This window comes from Amblyomma maculatum, chromosome 10 (genome assembly GCF_055883805.1).
Source record: "Amblyomma maculatum isolate TAMU_Amacu chromosome 10, ASM5588380v1, whole genome shotgun sequence".
Taxonomy (NCBI): Eukaryota; Metazoa; Arthropoda; class Arachnida; order Ixodida; family Ixodidae; genus Amblyomma; species Amblyomma maculatum.
In genome coordinates, this window is record NC_139353.1 from 138,863,464 (window position 1) to 138,878,458 (window position 14,995).

General features: G+C 46.6%; 1 long non-coding RNA gene across 1 annotated transcript in view; it reads left to right on the top strand.

The window, feature by feature from the left end:
- LOC146177551 (uncharacterized) overlaps positions 1 to 14,995 on the top strand; it is a 44,001-nt gene that overhangs the window by 10,631 nt on the left and 18,375 nt on the right. Inside the window, exon 2 of the long non-coding RNA XR_014701356.1 lies at positions 12,510 to 12,558. This is a non-coding gene — a long non-coding RNA (uncharacterized LOC146177551). The remainder of the gene's footprint in view (positions 1 to 12,509; positions 12,559 to 14,995) is intronic.

Sequence of the window (14,995 nt, forward strand, 5' to 3'; positions counted from 1 at the left end):
TTTCTTTTTATGATACAAGGTAGCACTGTTGTGCCAGATGACGGAAGGAAAACAATGACACCACTTTTTACGTTGAATTTCTTATTAGAATGAAGAACGCTTTGAATATGTTGCCCATAGTTCCAAAGCTAGAGTATACTGAAACATTATGCGCACAAATTAGGTAGAGCGCTTTGCACAATTAGAGGCGCGCTGTAGAATGCTTCTCCCAGCCAAACTTGCGACTGCCGGCAGCTCAAATTGCGCACAGAAATGGCATTTTGTCGTTAGTATTTTGTAATACCCAATTTTTTTGGTGTACATGCCTAATTCAATCAGAAGAAGCCACATGTTCTTCTTGTATTCGGCGATGGCGGCGAAGCAAGACAAGCCACTGCCTCAGCGCTGGCATAGGTGGTGCCATCGTGCGCTGTTTGTAACAACCTTCCATCCCCTCTTCTGCTGTGACAGAGTTGAGGAAACAGCACAGATACCTCTGATTAAGCATTGGATACCGTTGCATTGGACTTGAAGCTAATACCTAGTGCTGCATACGACGCTGTTGCGTGTGAGGGCTTCTCTTGAAGTGAATTCGAAAAAAAAAGGAGACTCTCAAACTTTGATTCTCCGTCCGCGAAGCTGAAGGATGTCTGGGCGGACGGATTGGATGAAAGGCTGTTCTTTCAAGCGGCTACAGTTATTCGGCTAGTAACTAATATAACCTGTTGGAATAGGTGTTGTTTACTACCACTACTACCGTCGTGTGTAATACCACACTCATGTGAGGAAAAACTCTGCATGCCTCAACTGCGTTCGAGTCTGGAGGAGCTTCCTGCCATTTGCCGTGGCCTCGCATGCGTAATTATTTACTTTTGAATTGAACACTTGAAAGCGGTTACCTCATGGCATAGTTGAGTTAATAAAATTGTAAAAAAAAATAGTTTTTGAATGATACTATTCAGAAGTTCTCGATAGATGTATGCATGCTAAATGCAGAGAAATAATTCCCATCAATGATTTTACCCGACTATTGAGCATACAATGCCAATTTCCTATATTGTTGTGCCCAACTGACTAAACGCCGATATATACGAATGACATCTCAACAAGAGTTGTTGTCGGGCTAGTTGGCTAGGATCATGTAAAGCCATCATGGCTATGCGCAAAAAGGACAACACAGAAAACAGAGGCAGCGACAAGACGAGCGCTAACTAACAACTAGTTTATTCAGAAGCTTAACCTCTAAATATAAAACATATAGGCGCATGCGCAGCGGAAAGACCCATAACGTGCCTGATAAACGCGAACCACCGTCATGCCCTACAAAACAGAATTCAACAAGGCAGACGCGCTTCTGTACAAGACGATGTACGTATCACTGACACAATTGAGCGCTTGGTTTATAAAAAAAAAAAAACTCAAATATTTAGCGCGTCACTGCGTTGCTGCCTCGGCCAAGAATCTTAATCTCCTTCAGTCGCGGCCGGCACTTGCAATCTCGGCAATGTTCAGTCAAATTTGTACTACTTTCATTATCCCCTAACGTGCGCACATGCTCTCCTGCACAGTCATTAAAGCACCTCCCTGTTTGGCCAATGTAGGCCTTTCCACATGTTAGTGGAATTTCGTAAACAATGCCTTCAGCGCATTTCACATAGGGCTTACGATGCTTCTTGGTGTAAACGCCCAGCCTGCTTCTCTCTTTCGCCGTGAGCGAGCAGAGTCGGCCTAGCTTAACAGGTGCCGAAAACACCACAGGCACACCATACCTGTTGGCCACCTTCTTCAAGTTGTGTGCCACCTTATGCACGTAAGGTACTACTACTGGTTCCGTACCTTCCTTTGAGGCCCTTTTGCGCGCCTTTCCTTTCATTTTCTGCAGGAGAGTTTCACTCACTGCCATCAAGATCGTGCAGGGGTAGCCCGCATTGTCCAATTGAGACACTTGTACCAAGAAAGTATCACCCATTCTGTGCGGACACGACCTCATGAGTGCAGACTCAAGACACATAACAACAACACATCTTTTGACCGTCTGCGATTGTGCAGACCCATACGGCATAAGATCCTTCGCAACTCTGGGATGATACATCCAACACAGATGCTTTTCTGAAAGAATCATTTTCGTGTCCAAAAACTGTAGACTATTACGATCTGGTACCTCATGCGTAAAATTTAGACCTCTACCATGAAGTTTAAAAACATCTAAAATCTCATTCGTCACGTCAAGGTAGTCAATGTTATCCTGTTCTTTTAGAAGTGCTTTAAATCTGACCGTTTAACTGCATATGTGTCCTCGAAATCTCAGACGCAGGAACAGTGAGTATTCTGAAAGGCTCCAGGGGTCCAGTGAAAGGGTCCAGTGAAAGGGTCCAGTGAAAAGGGACTAGTGAAAGAGAAGGTAACATAAACGCATCCGCTTTACACATAAGTAATTAACTGTTGAACACATGGTGCACCTGAAGCAGGTCAGTAATGCGAGTACAAAAAAGCTAATTCTCGTAATGACCGCGCTCGGATATTCCGCACGCCCTACTTCCACTGTCAAGGACTACAATGCCTTTTCACAGTAAACTTGCTCTTTAGTTTTGGCTCCATGCCTCTTGATGATTACTGTGTAATTTAGGAGGCTCTGCGCTGAGGTCGTTTCAGTGATAATCTGTGGTAAGCGCGCTCGAATGCTCAGCCCGAAGATGGAAATTTGACCCTGGCTTAGGCGGCTGTTCTTCCATGCACTGCGCGAATCCACGCATGTTAAACATCATCAGTTGCTATAAATTTCAACACGAACCCTCCCCTCTCCCCTACCATCTGATAGCACTTTGCAACGCAAATACGATGAACGAAGCCAATGGTGGTCTTTAATTATTAGTTAAATATGCAACACTGCAAATCACTATGACTAAAATCTACAGGCCTGTTTTTGAAAGCAAAGCAGTTTTCTTTTGTGTTTGACGGGCTTGAAAAACACCACTCGTTAAGATGTCCTGAGTTACGGACAGCGCCACTGGTGAACGCATTTCCGCAGGGACATTGCCTGTATATAACACCGCCGTCAGCACGATTAACTCAAGCGCTCAACGGCTTCTCTTGCATTGAGTCCTTTTAAAGAAACATGTATTTGAGTTCTAGTCAGAATAATACCCAAGCATCTCGGCAGCACCTACGGATAGAAAACAACCCGCAAGCTTTTTAAAAATCTGAAGCACCACACCATGGAATTTGATTGGCAAAATACAGCTAAATGAAACCGGTGGCTGCCACAGGAAGGCGCTGAGTACGTCTCTTCTCTGATCTTGCTCTCTCGTAGGTACCGACTAGCCATAGTGAGCAAGTTGAACGGCTACGCGGCGATGGAGACTATGCGAGGGCAACCGCAAGGTACTGTGATGCCTGAGTCGTCCTTATTTGGAGGGCAGAATTCTAAGAAGAAAAATGTGCACCTTCAACCGAAGGAATACTTTTCTTACGGCGTGAGAGCGGAGTACGACAATGCTCGGCGGGAGACATTTAAGGTTAGTCCAAGTAAGGTAAAATTGCCTGCAGTGATATGAATTTACGATTGTGAAAAGAGAAAGAACTTAGAGTTCACTCCAAAACTGCACTGAGTAAGTGCGAAAGCATTAGCGCTGCTACTACGTTTTTGCTAACTACCTGACATTAACTACATACTCATAATTTTATATCAACAAATAACTTATCAGTAATTTACTCATCGTTAATTACCTTCTACTACTTTTTAAAAATAATAATTATCATTCTTATAACTATTTTTTCATCAATAATAAGTACAACTAATTACCGATGACTCACTATCGCATCACGAAGTGATGACGCGCATTCCGCGACACAATTTGATGACAGGTTTTGCGGACACAGCAAAGCCTATTAAGACTTTCGCCTTCTAATATCACTGAACAATAACAACGGCAGCACTCCATTGTCTTGCGTGACCGAATTCGTTGTGCCCATTAATGCAATAGCGTTAGGAAAACCCCATTCTCTAGTAACATCGGCCCCATTATTCTAGGCGTTTATGGCGTCGGCGCGGTGAGCAAACCATTTCGGGTGTGCCTCTGACAGATTGTAGTTGGCCAGTCACTTTGCCAGGCAATGGCTGGTCGGTGGTTTTTGTGTCTTCATGAGAACATGCAACATAGCCAGGGATTTAAGACGTCCAGCTTTGAGTTCACACACACTCCTCACACCTTTCTGTCTGTCTCTCCGTTTAGCCTGAAATACGCCAGTTAAAGAAATAAACATGCCACTAGAAGACTGCTTGAAATTAGCCCACAAAGGACTGAGAACTATGTGGTAGGCCGTATAAAAGCATGAAATAAAAAACGAACTGCATTCGATAAAACTTATTTTAGCATAATAGAAATAATGCCAACATAAGAAACGTTAAATCGAAGTAATTTTATGTCATCTACGCATAGTTGACACACAGATAACGCCCAGTTTCTTACGAATAACAAAGAGAAATGTGCTAGGGAAATGAGTGGTGATGGGCTCAGAGTAAATCAAATATTAATCCCATGCATTAAACTCGAAGGACTGAAAAGAATATTTTACTTTATTTTACAGCCAACGCCTCTCATTCCACTCAGCTTTGCTTTGAGGCGAACTAGAGCTTGTCGATTTTTCGCATGTTTTCTCGTTCCTACCGAAAGCCAATGTTTTAATTGAAACTCCGGGTGTTATTTTTAACTGTTTGCAGATCGTTATTTTAAACCTTGTCAGGGGTATGCCTGTGCGGTCTGGGCTTCTGGATTGTACAGCAACGCAGACGTATACATGATAGAGCACATGTTAACCAAAAACAATTGATCAATTATTTTGCTTTTGATTTTACAAGTGCACAATATTGTTACGATGAAATAAGAAGGGGTGTTTATTTACAGTGCTGATGTATCGGAACAAGATGAAGCCTACTAGCGCCCCGAAATCAACGCTTCTTCCTCCTCTTCTGTCACACCATCACCATCCTTCGTCGTCGTCATTAGCGTGACATTTCCCCCCTACTCAGACGAAGCCCTCTGGGCGTGTTCGTGAGTCGTGCGAGGCTGACACGGCTTCAAGCGGGCAACATGACACAGTTCGGTTTTGGCAGACCGGCGACCCGATGCTGTCAGGCGGGCTATTCCATAAGTTAAATCACTAATGCGTTTGATAACCACATATGGGCCGTCATAATGAGCCAAGAGTTTTTGATGTAGGCCACGGCGCCGAATTGGACGCCATAGCCAGACTAAATCACCTACAGAGTACGTGACCCGCCGGTGACTGGCATCGTATCGCACTTTAGACCGTTCTTGTGAAGCACCAGACCGTAATCGGGCGATTCTCCGAGCTTCTTCGGCGAGACAGAGGGTCTCAGCCAGGCAGGGGTCTTCACGGCTTGTGAAGGGCAGGATAGTATCCAGAGAGTAGCGTGGTGGTCTGGCATAGAGCAGAAAAAATGGACTGTACCCAGTCGTCTCATGCGTGGCGGTATTAAACGCATACGTGATGAAGGGCAGTATGGTGTCCCAGTTCTTATGCCCTGCGTCCACATACATGGCTAGCATGTTGATAAGCGTTCTGTTGACGCGCTCAGTCAAGCCATTTGTCTGGGGATGGTATGGCGTCGAGTGTCGGAAAGTTACGGCGCATAAACGCATGAGCTCTTCAACAACATCAGCAGTGAATTGTCGGCCCCGGTCAGTGATGACAATTCGTGGCGGCCCGTGTCGTAAGATGACTGAGTGCAGCAAGAAAAGCGACACCTGATGCGCCGTAGCAGATGGAAGAGCGGCGGTTTCACAGTAACGTGTGAGATAGTCCACGCAGATTACAATCCAGCGATTTCCATCCACGGACTTCGGAAACGGACCTACGAGGTCAATGCCTACTTGATCAAACGGTGCTGTCGGGGTCTTCACAGGGTGCAGCAAGCCAGACGGAGTTGCAGTTGGACGTTTGTGGCGTTGACATTGCTTGCAACTGGCAACGTATTGTTCAACCGTCGAGCGCATTCTGGGCCAGGAAAATCTTTCTTGAGCACGGTGGAGTGTTCGAACCGATCCCAAATGCCCAGAAGTTGGATCATCATGCATAACACGCAATACGTCCGTGCACAACGTCTTGGGAACTACGAGTAGGTATCGCTGGCCGACAGGCGAATAACTCTTTTTCCATAAGAGGCCATCATGCACACAAAAACGGCTTGTAGGTACGTTGGCTTGTGCAAAGAGAGGCTGCAGACTGGTATCATTTTGCTGTTCCGTTTTGAAAACATTCGTGTCGGGGAACGCTGGCTCGAGGGTCGATATATAATTGTCGAAATCGTCGCTTTCAGGTCCAGTCGTGGCCATTGGCATCCTAGAAAGACAATCTGCGTCTGCATGACGCCTCCCGCTTTTGTACACCACGGCAAAGTCATATTCCTGTAACCGGAGGGCCCAGCGTGCGAGGCGACCACATGGGTCTCGAAGGTTCCGCAACCAACAGAGTGAATGATGGTCAGTTACGATAGTAAACGAACGTCCGTACAAATATGAACGGAAACGCTGCACAGCGAAAACTACAGCTAGGCATTCCTGTTCGGTGACGGTGTAGTTTCGCTCCGGTTTGCTCAGGGTACGACTTGCGTACGCGATAACATGCTCTCGTTCATCGTGCCGTTGGACAAGGACTGCACCGAGACCGATTCCACTAGCGTCCGTGTGTACTTCTGTCATTGCAGTAGGATCGAAGTGACGTAGGATGGGTTTCGATATTAAAAGAAACTTCAGTTGACGGAATGACGCGTCGCAGTCTGGTGTCCAGTTAAAAGTAGAGTTTTTGTGGAGAAGGCACGTCAATGGGTAAGCAACGTCAGCAAAGCGATGTATAAAGCGTCTAAAATACGAGCACAATCCTAGAAAACTGCGCAACTCCTTCACTGTCTGCGGGGGTTTAAAAGACTCAACAGCGGCAGTTTTCTGGGGATCCGGCATTACACCATCACCATTGACAAGGTGTCCTAGCACCAGCGCTTGGCGCTCCCCAAAGCGGCACTTTTTGGAGTTCAGAATTAGGGCGGCGTTGTGCAGACAATTCAAGACACGTACTAGACGGTCATTGTGCTCTTGGAAGGATTTCCCAAATATGACGACATCGTCCAGATAGCAAAGACAAATGTCCCATTTTAAGCCGCGCAAAACTGTGTCCATAAAGCGTTCAAATGTGGCTGGCGCATTACACAGCCCGAATGGCATAACATTAAACTCATAAAGGCCATCTGGCGTTACGAAGGCTGTTTTTTTCTTATCCGCAGCGTCCATTGGAATTTGCCAGTAGCCAGATCTCAGATCAAGACAAGAAAAATAGGACGCACCAGACAGGCAGTCGAGGGCATCGTCTATGCGAGGAAGAGGATAGACGTCCTTTTTCGTAACAGAATTTAGACGCCGATAATCGACGCAGAATCGCCACGAACCGTCTTTCTTGCGTACAAGAATAACAGGGGCAGCCCAGGGGCTAGATGACTCCTGTATCACCCTCTTCCGTAGCATGTCCTCCACTTGCTCATGAATGACTTTGCGCTCAGATGGGGACACGCGATATGGCTTTTGACGAATGGGACGAGCCGAACCAGTGTCGATGCTATGATGGGTCCGATGTGCAGGGCGAGAGGTTGGTCCATCTGTTTCAGAAAAGTCAAACATAGGCGAAAAAGGTAGAAGAATATCCACAAGAGTACGGCGTTGAGGTGAGCTGAGATCGCCGCTGATCATGCGGATGATCGAAGTTTCATCAGCAGGCAGAGGTACGGTGGCACTCGTAGCATCTGTGACCAAAGCAACGACGTGGGGCGCATCGGGTCCACAGGAGGCAAGCTTCAATCCTGTTGGTAAAACTGCGGGTTCGGACGATGGATTGATGGTCCATAACGAGGCACTACCGTGATGCACGGAGATCATACAGTGAGGGATAATTACATTTTTCTTCAGGCATGCTGAGTGAACTGGGTGCACCACGGCCTGGAATGAAACCTTTTCAAGAAGTGGAACGGATACGGGGACGAACATGGCAGACAAGGGTGGAACTACGGTGTCTTCGGTAATACTAAAAACTGTTTCTTCATCACGGCCACTTTCAAAAAGTGTCGGCAGATGCGAGCCATCAAAATGAACCTCTTGACTTCGGCAGTCCACGGTAGCGCCACAAAACTTCAAGAAGTCCATTCCTAAAATGATGTCATGCGTAGAGTGGGGTAAGACTACGAATTCGGCTTGAAAACTTGCACCACCCACAGACACTTGCGCACTACACACACCCAGTGGTCGCAACGCTTCTCCACTCACACCACAGAACGTTGAAGCACGGTCATATTCAAACATCACTTTGCGTCCCAACAAGCGCCTAAACTGATTACTCATCACAGACACTGTCGCACCCGTATCTACCAAAGCTAATGTACACACACCATCAATGAACACACGAATTTTGTTTTTGAGCATTGCAGTTGGAGGAATGTTGGCACACAGCACATTTCCAGCGGCCTCACCCCCATCGGTCGCGCTGGTTAGTTTTCCGGATGGGGCGGCATGGGGCGCCGCCGCGGTGATGGAGAACGACGGGCACGGAAGGCGGGTGGAGGAGTAACACTTCGCTCAGATGCTGGGGAATAGTCGCGGAGATTCCCGTTCTGGATGTTGCCGAAGTACCCACGGGGAGTGGATTGCTGGGAAACGGGGCTGTACTGCCGATTGTTGGGTACTGCTGGAGGCACCGGGCGGTTATAGCGTGGCGGGAACCTACTGCGGCAGTACCTGGCGATGTGACCTTCGACGCCGCAGCGGTAGCATATCGGTGGGGAAGGTATAAAATGGTGTTGTGGATACGAGTCAGGCACAGCAGGGCGCATCGTAGGTCTGGCTGAATGCTCACACTGCACAGGAATCCTTGTAGATCGAATAGAAGATCTAGGTGCACTTGAGGTGACCTCATACCTTGGGGCTTCAAGCATCGACGCAGTCGGGTTGGCAAAATGCATTGGCGGGTAGTCAATAGAAGCTGCAATTTCAGGAGCTTGAGAGAAATGCTGTACTTGAATCGCTTGTGGTGGTGAAGCCGGCCGTCTAGAGGCCCTCTGGACAGCAACCTCAGCAGATTCATGCAGGGGAAGCGTGTTGATCCGTAGAAGTTCTTCGCGCACGATTTGCCGGATAGTTGACGGAAGATCTAGTTGGGCATGGTCATCAAGACTGGCCACGGTAGGCACGTTGGCCAGCCGCCCAAATTTCGGCGCAATACGACGTGTTTTAAAAGCTTGAAACGCGCGGATGTGTCTAATGACATCGGAGACAGTGTCAAGGCTGTCTTTGGCGATTAAGAAGTTGTACACGTCCGCCGCGATACCCTTCAAAATGTGACCGACTCTGTCTTCCTCGGGCATGTTGGAATTGACACATTTGCACAACTTGAGGATCTCTTCTGTGTAAGTTGTACAAGTTTCATCGGGCAATTGAGCTCTTTGTGCAAGGGTCTGCTCAGCCCGCTTTTTGCTGGGCACAGAGTCGCCAAAACGGAGTTTTAACTCGGTGGCGAACCGTTCCCAAGTCGTTAAGTTATCCTCGTTATTCTCAAACCAGGTCAGAGCCGTGTGAGTGAGAAAGAAAACGACGTTTGTTAGCATGGTAAGGGGGTCCCACCGGTTGTACCGACTAACTCGTTGATAATCAAGTAGCCACTTCTCAACGTCCTCACCTTCTTCTCCGGCAAAAGGTCGTGGTTCCCGGTAAGGCTGGGACGGAATTGGGTTGGAGTGGGCAGGCATGCCGCCAGCCTGGCTTGCAGCGTCGCGGCTTGCATGGTTTGTGTCGGTGTGGTCCATAATGGTCGTGAGCGGTGGCAGTCCAGCGATGCGGCGACTACGTCGAAGCTCCAGTTGGCCTTGCAGCGCTGTAGGTAGGGATCGAGGGGATCGTACGGAGCACCTCCACCAAGTTGTTACGATGAAATAAGAAGGGGTGTTTATTTACAGTGCTGATGTATCGGAACAAGATGAAGCCTACTAGCGCCCCGAAATCAACGCTTCTTCCTCCTCTTCTGTCACACCATCACCATCCTTCGTCGTCGTCATTAGCGTGACAATATATTAGGAATATGCAGACAGTCAAGAAAAAAAAAACCGAATCCAGTTTTTAAATTCTCGTGATCGGCAATGCAGTTAAAACTATTTAAAGCTAATAATAAGAACTTTTGGAACGTAAAACTGTCTTTCCGCAATGCACCATTTTAAAATAGTGTCACTTTATTTTATACTGTAGAAGGAGTGCGCGTTTTTTCCTCGTCAATACGACGCCAAGCGACGCCATTTTAAATATATAGTGCGCGAAAGTCAGCTTTGCGAACTAATAATGCGCATTTTTGATATTAAATATCTCGAACTTCACTGCCACATAAGAAAAATTTAAAACCAGAACTCAGCTTTTGAGTTGACGGCGTTATATTCTTGATATAATGTTTGTACCTAAAATAGAGAGCAAAATATTTCTTGTTCATTTCAATTATTTAATTACTGCATTACTAAGCTCTAGCAAGTTCATAACGTCCCGCATGCTATACAATCCATCTGCACAGACCGCACAGACGTATCTTGTACAGGGGTTAAAATAACGATCCGTAAACAGTTGATAAATACACCCTGTATAACTTTCATAACATCTAAACAGTTACGACATGAGTTCATTTAACTGTGTGTTTGCACGTGATAGCCACAATTGCGTATGTACCACAGAATTTCATATAACTAACTGACTAAACAACTAACCGTCGCTTATCTGGCATCGCGTTTAAGTTAAACACAACCGGATTCTCATTCGAATTTCTGCCAGAAACACGGATCAGAATGAACACTCAAAGACACCCTTGAGTGCATCTCTCGAGTCAAGTACAATGTCTAACTAGTGAAGCCTGTGAAAGATCTACAAAGCCGGAATCGCGAGACTCGCCACGCGTCACACCTCAAGCCGTATGAAGAGACACGTGTGGTATCTTCTCCAGTCGCAACGATGCCTCATCAGTTAGCCGGGGGGATAGTAAAGACTACGATAAACACATATTGCAGCCGCAATGCCAGTGCACTACGCGGAGCGCAGTTCCATGCGTTGATTGTTGAGGCTAGGACTGTGCTTATTCCAAACTATTTTCGATGAGCACGAACCAAGCGAAATGACATATTTTCTGGCATCATCACAAAGTTCTCTCTCAGGCCTGATTGCGCCCGTAATTTGCGGTGCTACCATCACACGGGATGCGTCTTAGCCAAAGATGTCAGAGGGTGCTTTTCTGAGTATCAACCAGAAAGCGGGATGAAACTCAATGTGTAAAGAACGTGAAGAAATATCCTTGGGATGCTGATAGCACTTAGGAGAAAAAGATATTGAGTGGCTATCAGTGCGATTCAAGCTGCATATATGAAAGTGCGTTACATTTCTCCAAGGTAGTACGTCATTATGTCATCCTGTACGCAAAGACAGAGACAAAATGCAAACAATATATTGGTCGTTTTGGAAGCATTTCTTCTGCTATCGCAGTTTGATTTTTTTTTTGCAAACCTTCCTGTGCCCTGGATACCACCGCCTGACAGAGTCAAGCTCAAGATTCTTCCAGGTTGCGAGTCTTCAAACACGGAGTCCAGTGGTTCCTATCTATTTTGTTCACATCCCACCCTTCGATATAAAACAGCTCCCCTAGTAGAAGGTCCTTCGTACTTGAGCATGTCATCTTTTCCCTTGCCCTCATATAACCAGCCGACCAATCATTGCCAGGCAGGCAACTTGCCAACTGCAACCATCCACAGGACTTCTCTGATTGCTCGCAGCTGCGAGACGTAAATCTGAGGGTGTAAAGGTCCCAGTGTTTGTCACCTGGAAATTACCACCTGTGAGAGATACCTCGGCAATATTTTGAAGCGGCACGGCTTCAAGTGGGCTTGATACCGATCTCGATAGAGATTTTTTTCTCTGTGTTGCTAATTAACGCTCTCGGATTAAAAAAAAAACAACTGCCAGAGACATCCTCTTGCTTTGTCAAGGCGGTGACGCTTCAAACAGATTGTGAGGGCGTACGACGGACTAAAATGTCTAATACCTATGTACGTTCACGCAACTTAGATCGTCAACACCACTGAAACGGGCGCATGATCGCGTCTCTAACGCAGGTCATTTGACTACCGCAACCATTGGATACGCCCATGACTGAATTTCACTGGTAGGACTGCATGTATCAATTTCACTGTGAAAAATTACCATGCTACATATGTTTATCAAGGCAAAATTTACGCTTGGACTTGAAACTTTGGTAGCAGAATCGATAAGCTTCGTTTCCTTACATTTGGTCCACTAGGCTGCGTCGAAAGTACTACATCATGCAGCGTATTCTAGCCAGTAGCCAGTCATGCTATGTACCTATGCATCCATGCATCGACTTGCATTATTCGCTTTGAGATTCAGACGCTTGAGTTGACATTCATGTTTGGTTTTTATACTTTTTTCCAGTGCTTGTACAACGATGAAGAAATAAACAGCGTTCGCCTACCCTGGAAAGGTCAGAGCCAATGCGTGGCACCAATGTTTAAAAAATGTAACGGAAAAAAGTTAGCACACCTAATCAGTTTACTCTCGTAGATTTTTCTTTCACATGCTCTTTTGCTCTCTCTCTCTCACACACACACACACACACACACATACGCACGCACGCACGCACGCACACACGCACGCACACACACACGCACGCACGCACGCGCACACACACACACGCACGCACGCACGCACACACACACACACACACACACACACACACACACACACACACACACACACACACACACACACACACACACACACACACACACACACACACACACACACACACACACACACACACACACATTGAGGAATCGACCAACTGTTGTTTGCAAATTTTATGCCAATTTAAGGCTGCTTCGTCGTGTTTGCTGTCTGTAGCGTTATCCTTTATTTACAAATTCGGGACTTCTGAATGCTACATTTTATTCTTACTCTATTTTCAACGAAATATTTTCTTCTCATCTGATATATATTGCTCACCCAATATCTTTATCACATGCGCCTGCTTTAACCCGGATAAATATGCTGAAATTGATAATGAAGAAAAAAGATACTCAAATTAATGAAAAAAAAAAAAAACATTCAGAGGGTTAGAAGCACCTTGAGGATAAAACAACCGGTTTTATGGACCAGGTGGCTTTTTTTAAACAATAATATTAACTTTTTGTGTAAATCCGATCTTTCTTTGGATCTGTCTGGTCTTCGAGTATACTGGACGTACACATCACGCCTGCATGACGAGCTGCATGGAGGTGGTGCTGACTGCCTGCTCGACGCATTTGAAGCTGAGAAAATAATTGTGAAGCAGTATAGTAGGTATTCACGTGACGTCACAGCTGACGTCAGTATGCAGCCGACGCCATCTTTGCGTCCTGTTCTGACTAGTACTAGTACGGGGAGGCGGTTAGCTTAGATGTTCGCCCTCGTCCGTTTGCTCTGTCACTGTGCCTCATGCCAGCCCCGTTGTTAACAAAACTCAATCGGTATCATGAGTGACAGTTCGATTTATCGACAAAGTGTGCGCGATGCAGACAGAGACCTGTACGAAACAAAACTTTGGTACCGACCCGTGTGCCGTCGATATGCTCAACTGCACGGTAAGCGTCGGCCTGTGCCCACGCATAAATATGTGCGACGTTCATGAATTCCTTGTACGGACGAGCTTCGTCACAAGAAACCAATCGCAAGCCTACTGACCACTCGAAGAACGCAACTACGGTACAAGCGGCTGGGTTAAGAGACGCGGTTGAAGCAGACGAACTCGCTCTTTGTGCAATTACATGCGTGCCGTCCAACGTTATACCAACTAAGCCGCTGAGTTTTTGTAGCTGATATTCTGCATAGAAATGGCGTTTGGTAGTCAGTATCTTTTATACAAAACTTGTTGGGTGTACTTGCCTCAATCAATCAGAAGAAGGCGGATGTTTGCATCCTCTGTGGCGGTAAGGAAGCAAAAGAAACCGCTGCTACAGGCCACAGCGATGACACCGGTGGCGCCACCTCGTTGCCTTGCACGCTCGAAATAACTTTTTGCAACAAAACTCTTGAAATACAGCGCAGTTTTGGCCAAGCTAAACTTGATTTGTTATTAGATATAAATAAGTTTATAAAGTTCTTCAAACCTTCTGCAAAACAACTCTGCCCGCCTATGTTCCTTCGCCGACTCTGCATGCGGTCTGCTTTGATTAGCAGCCGACATAGACGATGCGAACATCCGACTTCTGATCGAATGAGGCAAGTACGGCAAACACAAAGTTTAGCGAGCCTTCTTTGAAGGATTTTATTGCAGCAAAACACGGCGAGGAGGTGTTGGCGGCGCGCTGCATGCATGCGCATGACTGGAAGCGATACATTGCCGCGCTGCTCTTTTACCGGGAAATTGTCTTCCGAGTGCTTGAAGAACAGTCGTGCACGGATAGTGACAAGAGCTGGCTGCTAGGGAACATCCGGAAGATTCCTGTCCAGCCCATTCGGACATACATTTCTCATATTCCATCATACTTGTGCGGTTGAGCCGTGTCAGCCATACGTGACGTCGCATCTCGGTGAGGTGTCTCGTTCGAGAGGAGTGGTTCGTGTGTGTTTCCGGAACCTTAAAATGCTGAGGTCGTTCGCGCAGCTCTTGAGCTTCCGTTGTTTACCCTGTGCACGCGTCTATTACTGTCTACGATAGCTCAATAAACAACATACAGCTGCGGATGCCACTGCTTGTAGAACTGCACGACAGCACTTGATACGTACGTTCGCCCTGTTTGTTCCGTGGATACAAAATGGCCGACTGCGCCTCAATTACCCACAATGCACCGCGCACAGCGCGTCAGTGAATACCCCCATATGGAGTCACAATGCTATTGCACTCGCATTGCTGCTTCGTGGAACCGGCGGTACTATGTGGA